This window comes from Cydia splendana, chromosome Z (genome assembly GCF_910591565.1).
Source record: "Cydia splendana chromosome Z, ilCydSple1.2, whole genome shotgun sequence".
NCBI lineage: Eukaryota > Metazoa > Arthropoda > Insecta > Lepidoptera > Tortricidae > Cydia > Cydia splendana.
In genome coordinates this window covers 39,557,219-39,566,805 of record NC_085987.1, presented here as the reverse complement: position 1 = coordinate 39,566,805, position 9,587 = coordinate 39,557,219, and positions in this window count along the sequence as shown.

Here is a 9,587-nt window from a genome sequence, read left to right as displayed (position 1 = left end):
CGTCTTTATAATACCTAACTTAATTATCCTGATTTATTGTTACATACAATATAAATACTCTCACTCGCGTTGCTATGTAAGTAATAATGTTATTTCCACACCTGTGCCACCGCCTGCATTTCAATTGTGTTGTTTACATCTCGCTTTAAGTACCTACCAATTACACTTATTGTTGTACATTATAAACGCTCGCTTGCTCCCGTCTTTGCAAAAAAATGTTGTTATAGACATTAAAAAACTTAAGGACTGTGTCGGTGGGTCCCTCTGTATAGAACTTTTCATACAGGGTGGCCCATTTTCATTGCCCTTGAGTGTATTATACTTCAATTGTTTAAAGTGAATAGAATATTATTTTCAGGTTATTATCAAAATGTTAGGGGCTTAAGAACAAAGTCACATGATTTTTTCTCACAAGTTACTAAATCTGACTATGACTTTATTTGCTTAACGGAGACGTGGCTGACGGCTGACTTTTACGACTTAGAGTACTTTGATAATAGGTATAGCGTTTTTCGTTGTGATCGGTCAGCAGAGGCGAGTGGTGCATCGCGGGGCGGAGGGGTCGCGGTTGCTGTGCGCTCAGAGTACCAGCCACTGCGCCGCGACTGGCCTGTTCCATCGCTCGCCCATTGTGAATGTTTATGGGTTTCACTTCCCATTGCACGTAATAAACACGACATGACATCTTCGTTCCCTTATCATAATGAAAAACAATCTTATCTTAACATAGCCTGTATTTATATTCCTAATGGACCCAATTACCGAGATGCACTGACCACATTCGTTGACCTTGCTAGTCAAATAATTGTCGATCGGCCGGATGACCTGTTTTTAATTTCTGGTGATTTCAATATACCTGAGGCGAACTGGGCTATGAATTCAACATCTGGGATGGATCTGACGGTGTGTAGTTCAGTGAAATTAGCTAAAATTACGGCATAATTAATAGAAGACTTTTTTTAATTGGGATATGTACGTTGTCGACCGAGGTTATTTTTCATCAACCCTCCCCTCCCCTCCCCCCTCTGCGTCACTCCCCCACACCCCCGCAAAGGGTCCAAAACCTAGTTTTTCTCAATTTTTAAGAAAACCGTTCTAGATACAGAAAAAGGGTGTAGCAACGAAGTGATCCTTATTAAATTTTCTATTTATCTCTTATACACACTATATTGCTATCACTTATAGTTTTTGCGCAATACGTCACGGAAGATGCTATTTTTAGCATTTTCAGTGTTTTTTTTCTTCTAATGACTTTTCTCAAATAGCACTTACGATATCTTTCACGCTTTTAGGGTTCCGTACCTCAAAAGGAAAAACCGGAACCCTTTAAGATCTCTCGTGTGTCTGTCTGTCTGTCCGACCATTCCCCCCCCCCCCCTTTATCTCTGAAACTACTGGGCCTAAAATTTTGAAAAAATACACAAAATAGTACTTTACCTATAGATAATAGGAAAACCTATTAGAAATGTGCAGTCAAGCGTGAGTCGGACTTATGTACGGAACCCTTGGAACGCGAGTTCGACTCGCACTTGACCGGTTTTTTTTATTTAAGTAAATAGTTAATATGTTATTTAAAATGGGTATTATTTATTGAAAGAGTTTGTGTATCTGGGAACCTTGTTCACTAGGGACGGTAAGCATGATAAAGACATTGAAAGGAGAGTGAATGCTGGAAAACGTGTGAATGGGGCACTTAACGCTTTTATGAGCAGCCAGAAGGTGTCGCAAAAAGCACGGTTGGCTGTTCATAGAGGGGTGTTGGTGCCTACACTTATGTATGGTAGCGAAAGTTGGGTATGGCAGAAGAGGCATCAGAGCCAAGTGAATGCAGTGGAAATGAGAGCGCTGAGAAGTGTGTGTGGTGTGAGATTGCAAGATAGAATTAGGAACAGTGTGATAAGGGAAAAGTGTGGACTGAATGTTGATGTAGTGACTAAAATTGAGAAAGGTATTTTGAGATGATTTGGACATGTGGAAAGAATGAGTGAAAGAAGGCTAACAAAGAGAGTGTATAAGGGAGAAGTGGAAGTGGGAGTTGGAAGGGGTCGACCTCGGCGGATTTTCTCTGATCAGATCGGGGAAATCCTGAAGGAAGGCCAGGTCAAGAGCACCCTAAACCGGCGAGCGTGTATGAGGAATGTAATGAAAATGAAGGAAGCGAAAGAGGTATGTCAGGATCGTAGCAAGTAGAAAACCGTGGTCTCTGCCTACTCCTCCGGGAAATAGGCGTGATTATATGTATGTATGTATTATTTATTATTAAACTACTTCATTTGACGATCCTATGCCATTTTTAAAATACATCGCCTTCAAATATTTTCAATGTCAGCTAATATCGTTATTAACCACTTGTCTGTATATGAAACGGATCCTGACCGAAATTTATAGGTACCTACAGCACAACCCAGGGTGAACCCACGATTTTTGATCACCACACACGTCTTCTTCCTCGCGTTAGTTGTCGCTTTTCGGTGAAGGAAAACATCGTGAGGAAACCGGACTAATCCCAGTAAGGCCTAGTTTCCCCTCTGGGTTGGAAGGTCAGATGGCAGTCGCTTTCGTAAAAACTAGTGTCTACGTCAAATCATGGGATTAGTTGCCAGCGGACCCCAGGCTCCCATGAGCTGTGGTAAAATGCCGGGAACAACGCGAAGAAGATGATGAACTTTTCATGTGTGTTGTGGTCAAAACTCGTGGGTTCACCCTCGTTTGTGTTGTATAAAATTCGGTCAGCGGGCGCAGCACGGTTCCATTTTTATCGCCTATCACTATGCGCGTCCCTTTCGCACTTACATACTTGTTAGAGCGTGACAGGCATGGTGAGGCAACATAGAGGTACAATAATAGAGAGGAAACGTGGGAGGGGCCAAATGACCGAACGAGATAGATCTTTCAGTAGGAGTAGCAAGAAAGCGGTACTATTGCTTGTCCTTGTCACAGTCTCACTTTTTGTTTGTTCCCCACCATAAATTTAGTATGGGTTATGGTGGGCAACAAATAAAAAAAATCATTTAATTTCATTTCAATAACCCGACCGAAATACGTAGATTATTGTTTTTGGTATATTGTCCGGAATGTTAAAAAGTGTTTTTAATATTGTCGCATTGCGTATATTTTGTCCCTCACGGAGGCACGCGTACACCACTTCTATAGGCTACCTTATATGTGAGGCAAGCTATAAAAACGCGACCGTGCGATCTGTTTCACAGTCAAGTGGTTAATAGTAACGATCTTTGGTGAGCTTAAAAATGTTTGAAGACGATGTATGTTCAAAATGGCATAGCATCGTCAAATGAAGGAGTTTAATAATAAATAATACACCATTTTAAAGAACATATTAACTATTTATTTAAATTAAACAAAATTTGGCGATATCATAAGTATATTTTGAGAAAAGTTATCTTACAAAAGAAAAAAAAAGTATATTCTAAAAAAATTGCATACATGGTGACAGATTTCACAAAAACTATAAGTGATAGCACTACAGTGTGTATAAGAGATAAATAGCAAATTTACTAAGGATCACTTCGTTCCTACACACTTTTTCTATATCTTGAACGGTTTTCTTAAAAATTTAGAAAAACCGCGTTTCGGGCCCTTTGCGGGGGTGTGGGGGGGGTGACGCAGAGGGGGGAGGGTTGGGGAGGGTTGATGAAAAATAACTTCGGTCCATAACGTACATAACCCAATTGAAAAATGTCTTCTATTAATTATGCCAAGTTTTCCATATATTTTTTTCCAGAAGCAACGTACTAGTGTTGTGGTTTTGGTACTCAATTAATATATGAATTTTTATCATATACGGGAACTAAACAGTATAACTCCGTAACTAATATCAATGGCCGAATATTAGATTTAATTTGTGACGTTCCACGGGAAAAGGTACCTTATGAGGGTTTCTAGTTTCGGAGATATTAAATGTTTTGTAAAGAGGTGAAAAAATGCTCAATTTTTTTTTATTGTGTGATCTGAAACCTTAATGCGTAACGTTTGTTTACCTGTTTTTATTTTTGTTATAAGTTAGTTATAAGCCTAGTAATGTCGTCTCAGAGTTTAGTAGAAAAGGTACCTTATGGAAAAAAGATTGAAAATTCCCAAGAAAACTAGTCAATACGGGGAAAGAAGTTTGGTAGAGAACTGTATTAGCATTCTGCAAAACTAATTTGATAATTTCAGTTCTGGTTGGGGCGCCTCGCAAATATTATAACCGTACATAGACCGAAATCACAAATCCAAGTAGACTGCTATTATACCAAAGTTACTCTCGTCAAGTCTTTCTTAACTAGAATAATCTTCATTTGGTTTGGTCGCATGCAGTAAATCAGCCATTGGTTTGCTGAAAAATGCCAATACCCGACGCATTACCTTATGGAATATCTGAGGTCATTGAACCTCAATGCCGCTTATCTTCAATAGCAACCGAAATATATTATTGATAAGAAATAGACGATTTATACCATCTTAACCCCAAAATATTATTAGTTTATCCTAACTGTTCCATCATCATCATGCCTCATCATGTAACTTGACCACAAGGTACCTTTTCATTACATACAAATTATTGGTCTTTTTTAAGATTATTATGACGAAGAACTAATTAAATTGGGGGCAGTTTAATGTAAATTAATATTTTCTATTCATAAAAGATAAACTATAATATGATTGATATTTTGTAGTGATGTATTATTAGATTTATTTCCATAAGGTACCTTTTCGTAAATGTATGGAGCAAATACTGTTATTGTTATGTAAGTTTAAAGTGGCATAAGGGGTTAAATATAGTATTTAGTTGGGGTTTTAGGATTTATTTCATTTGAATGACAGAATTTCTTTCATATGTGCTCAGAAAAATTGATTGTGTGTCTCATTAAAAGTAAAAATATTCAATTTTGTGATTTTATATGAAAAAGTCAGAAAATACATTTTCATCACACTTGCTCGGAAAAGATGTATTTACACGTAGGGCTTGCGGGCGGGAAATTGAATTTTTCGCCCTAGGGCGGAAAAAATCTTTTCCGAGCAAGTGTGATGAAAAACACTTATTTACACGTAGGGCTTGCGGGCGGGAAATTGAAATTTTCGCCCTAGGGCGGAAAAGTGTTTTATACAGAAGTTTGTTTTTATTAATTCTCCTTTTTTTCCTTACAAGTGTGATGAAAAACATTGTGTGTGCCACGGGCGGTAAAGAAATTCCGAACTCGTGAACATTTTAAGCCCTCGCTTCGCGTCGGGCTTAAAATTGACACTCGTTCGTAATTTCTTATTTCCCGCCCTTAATACACAATGTACTATTTCACCTCTAAATCGGTATTGTTTTTTGCTTAAACTGTCTGTCAGTGTCGTTTTCTAATAGATAAAATTTAAATCTTGAGAGCTCATTGCAATCAATCGTGAAAATGAAATAAAACTTTATTTTCAAGAGATTGGTTAGTATACACATAAATCAGTCGATATCAAAAGTTTCTATTTGCATTACAGAACAAGTCGCAATATTTTTTTAATCTCAGATATATAAGGCATTATTATTTGTAGTCAACTATGTAACTTACTTCAGGAACATAGTTTTTTAGGCGGCTAAACTTAAAACTTCTCTATCGTAAAGTTGCTCATTTCACAACATTATTTTCAAAAAATCATATCTCTGTAACTACGCAACCTAGAAGGTTGATCTTTTGTGTTATCGATAGGTTATTTATTGTAGATTACTGGGGTATGCATAACTCCATACCCGCCATAAGGTACCTTTGACCGTGGGACGTCACATTTTTTCTAACACTGACTGCCGCTTATCAGCTTGCGATTCACCACTCACGCCGGAAGATGCACACCACAGAGCTATTTGTTTAGACTTAAAATTTAATACTTCATCTCACTTAAAGCCGGCGCCTCACTTCGTTTATAACTTTCATGCTGGTAATTTTGAAATAATTAATGCTGAACTTTCGGTTATTAATTGGTTTAATTTCTTTAAAAACATGAATATAGATGACTGTCTAACTAAATTTAATAACTTGATTAAAACTTTAATTTCCAAGTATATTCCACAACGAATTGTTCGTCAGCCTACTTGTTCCGCCCCTGTTTGGCATAGCTCACCCCTACGTAAGATATTAAGAGAAAAACGAAAATATCATAAACGTTGGAAATTATACGGCAACCCCTTAGACTATCAGACTTTTAGTACTCTGCGCAAACGAGCCAACAAATTAGAGCTGGAATGTTATAATAATTATATATCTTATTCAGAAAGTAAAATCAAAAGTCATCCTAATTTTTTCTGGTCTTACGTAAAGTCTATATTCTCTAAAAATAAACCACCTCAATCAATGCACTATAAAGGCATAACTAGTTCTGACGGCGAACAGATATGTAATTTTTTCAATTGTCATTTTCAATCAGTTTTTGAAAAACCTATTAATCTAGACCTGGGTGACATAATAAATAGTCCAGCGCCTGATTCTATTATCGATCTAGGTACCATAGAGATAAATTACAACACAGTTTTACAATATTTAAAAACAGTTAATGTCCATAAAGGTGCTGGACCCGATGGCATTCATCCGCTTCTAATCAAATCTTGCAGTTCTACCCTTGCAACTCCTATCACCTTACTATATACTAAGTCAATTAAAGACGGCGTTGTGCCCAAAACTTGGAAACAAGCATGGGTCACTCCTATTCCCAAGGGTTCAGTAACTAGTGATGTTGTAAATTACCGTCCCATTTCTAAATTATGTATTCTTGGTAAGTTACTTGAAAAAATTGTTACTGACCAATTATTTAATGTTGTACGTCGCCATATAGTTCCAAATCAGCATGGTTTTTATAAGGGTAGATCTGTTGACAGTAATTTACTAACCTTTACTGATGAAATTTATAGTGCAATGGATGATGGTTATAGTGTGGACGCTATTTATACTGATTTTTCCAAGGCATTCGACAAAATTTGTCACTATACGCTATTGTCTAAGCTTTGGAGGCTTGGTATACATGGCGACCTCTTTCGCTGGATCAAATCCTACGTTGAAAACAGGAGTCAGGCGGTTGTCTTGTTGGGCTATCAATCTCAATGGATGTCTGTCAGTTCTGGAGTGCCTCAGGGCTCTCACTTAGGTCCTTTGCTTTTTACTCTTTACGTGAATGACATGACTAATCACATCCAGAACTCTAAAGTATTACTTTACGCAGATGACACAAAGATTTTTAGGATAGTTAAAAATATTAGCGATTGCGAAAAATTGCAAGATGATTTAAACAACTTAGTTAGCTACTGTGAAATAAATAACCTGTTTCTTAACTTAGATAAATGCAATGTCATCACTTTCTCAAAAAAGAAAAATGTAATTAATTATTCCTACACTCTATCCGGTAAAACCTTAAACAGAGTAACCGAAATCAGAGATCTCGGTGTGATTATGGATAGCAAACTCACTTTTATCCCACACATTGACAAAATGCTAGCAAAATCATACAAACAGTTAGGATTCATTATGCGTGTTGGCAAACCATTTAAAAGCCGCCTAACATATAAAATTCTTTACAATAGTTTTGTTCGAAGTCACCTTGAATTTTGTAGCTCAGTATGGAAACCTTTTTACAAAGTACACATTGACAGAATTGAGCGACTCCAGAAAAGATTTATTAAATCACTGGCCTTCAGGACTGGACTAACCTATACCGCTGACTATACTGATACTTGTAAACGTCTAAATATACAAACTCTTAGTGACCGTCGTGATGCTAATGATTCCGTTTTGCTCTTCAAAATTTTCCGTTCACAATTAGATGCCCCTATTCTTTTACATAAAATCTGTTTTAGAGTTCCGCGAAGACGAGAGCGCCGTTGTCGTAAAAGAAACTTATTTTCTATACCATTCTGCAGGACTGGCTACGGTAGAAACGTATTCATTAAACGCGCATGTAAACTATTTAATGAAAACCTTAAACTTAATGATGTAGACTTCTTTCACTGTACACTAACACAACTTAAGAATGCATTTAAATATTGAATTTAACTAAATTTATAACTTGCTTAACGCACTTAAAATGTATTTTTGACAAAGTATCAAATCATAGATTTACAAATTTCTAGTATATAGTAATTGCAATAATACAAATTAAGTCTTTCTCTTATATAGTTAATAGCCACGGACCTATTTATATGTTTTCCTGTTATGAAACTATAGGTCTATTCTTATTGTCTTTAAAATATGTTCATAATCCATGTATGACTGTTTGTTTCTGAATAAATAATAAAAAAAAAAAAAAAAAAAACCCTTAACGCATTCACTGCCAGCAACCCGTCAGACCGCGCTCTGTCCGTAGTTGCCTTTCGCTACATACGCATTTTTCCATGTATTTGGCTACGCCAATAGTTCACGCGCTGGCAGTGTTAACCCGGTTAATTGTTGTCGTGAAATTATAAACATTCTAACGTAAAATCTGGCTATCCTAGCCGCTGTCACATTAAAGCATTTTAGGCCTATTCTTATTTTATCCGAGTCCAATTTTAATGACTGATTCGATTCGTCGTCGCCGGCGACAATTTTTACCAAAAAGCCGTAGACGGGTAAAAATTTTAAACGTTTGGCTTGGTTTGCAAATAGCTAAAATACAAAATAAAACACACATACTTTGTAAATTTGGAAATAAAAATTTATATTTATTTTTACAGAATTAAGCGTCACATTGGAATGTCAAGGTAGTTACAAAACAAAAAGAATAAAATAATACTTAACGATTTGATCGTTGCAATGTTACTTACTAGGTACTTATAATTAATTTCATGTGAATTTTTTAGATTAATGCTGACTTAGAATATTTTCATCATACAAAATTTCTACTAAATTCATGTATTTTTAGTGCCTCTGCTGACTTGCGCGGGTACCACCGCGGGTAAAATTCGCAGCACGCGTCTGCGCCAGTTTCAATAAGCGTTCACCCGCTACGTGACCCCGCGAAAGGGTGGTATTCCATCTGTTTCACATTTTGCTTTATGAGAGAGTGAGACGCAATGACATTGGACAGGTGTAATACCACCCTAAGACAGCGGAGGCACGTGAAACTGATTTCATTAATAATCTCTAGAATACCGGAAAGCGAGTTCATAATTTGACTGCCCTGTCCAACTACTAAAACACATCATAGGGTGGTATGCCACCTGTCCAATTTCTTTGTCCAATGTCATTGCGTCTCACTCTCTCATTAAGTAAAATTGTGCGACTCAATACATATAAGACAGATGGAATACCACCCATACACAACCGTACCTGTGTTACATTCGAAAAATCTACTGGTTTTGATTTGAAATGTTACATAGGGGTGTTATGAGTGTTGGTGCGGTGCTTTACCTTATATTCATAGTGTCTTAAGGGATATCTTTGAGACGCGTTAATATCTATAAACAGTCAGCTAAGCAGTTAGCTTGGCACCCCTGCATACATATTTGTACGCAGGTTTTGCTGCTAGTTTTGCTGAATATACATAATTATTAATTAATTACCAAATTTAACTCATTGTAATAAATATCATAAGAGCATTAAATTCATAATCAAATTTATACAGGCCTATTAGACATGACCACAAAT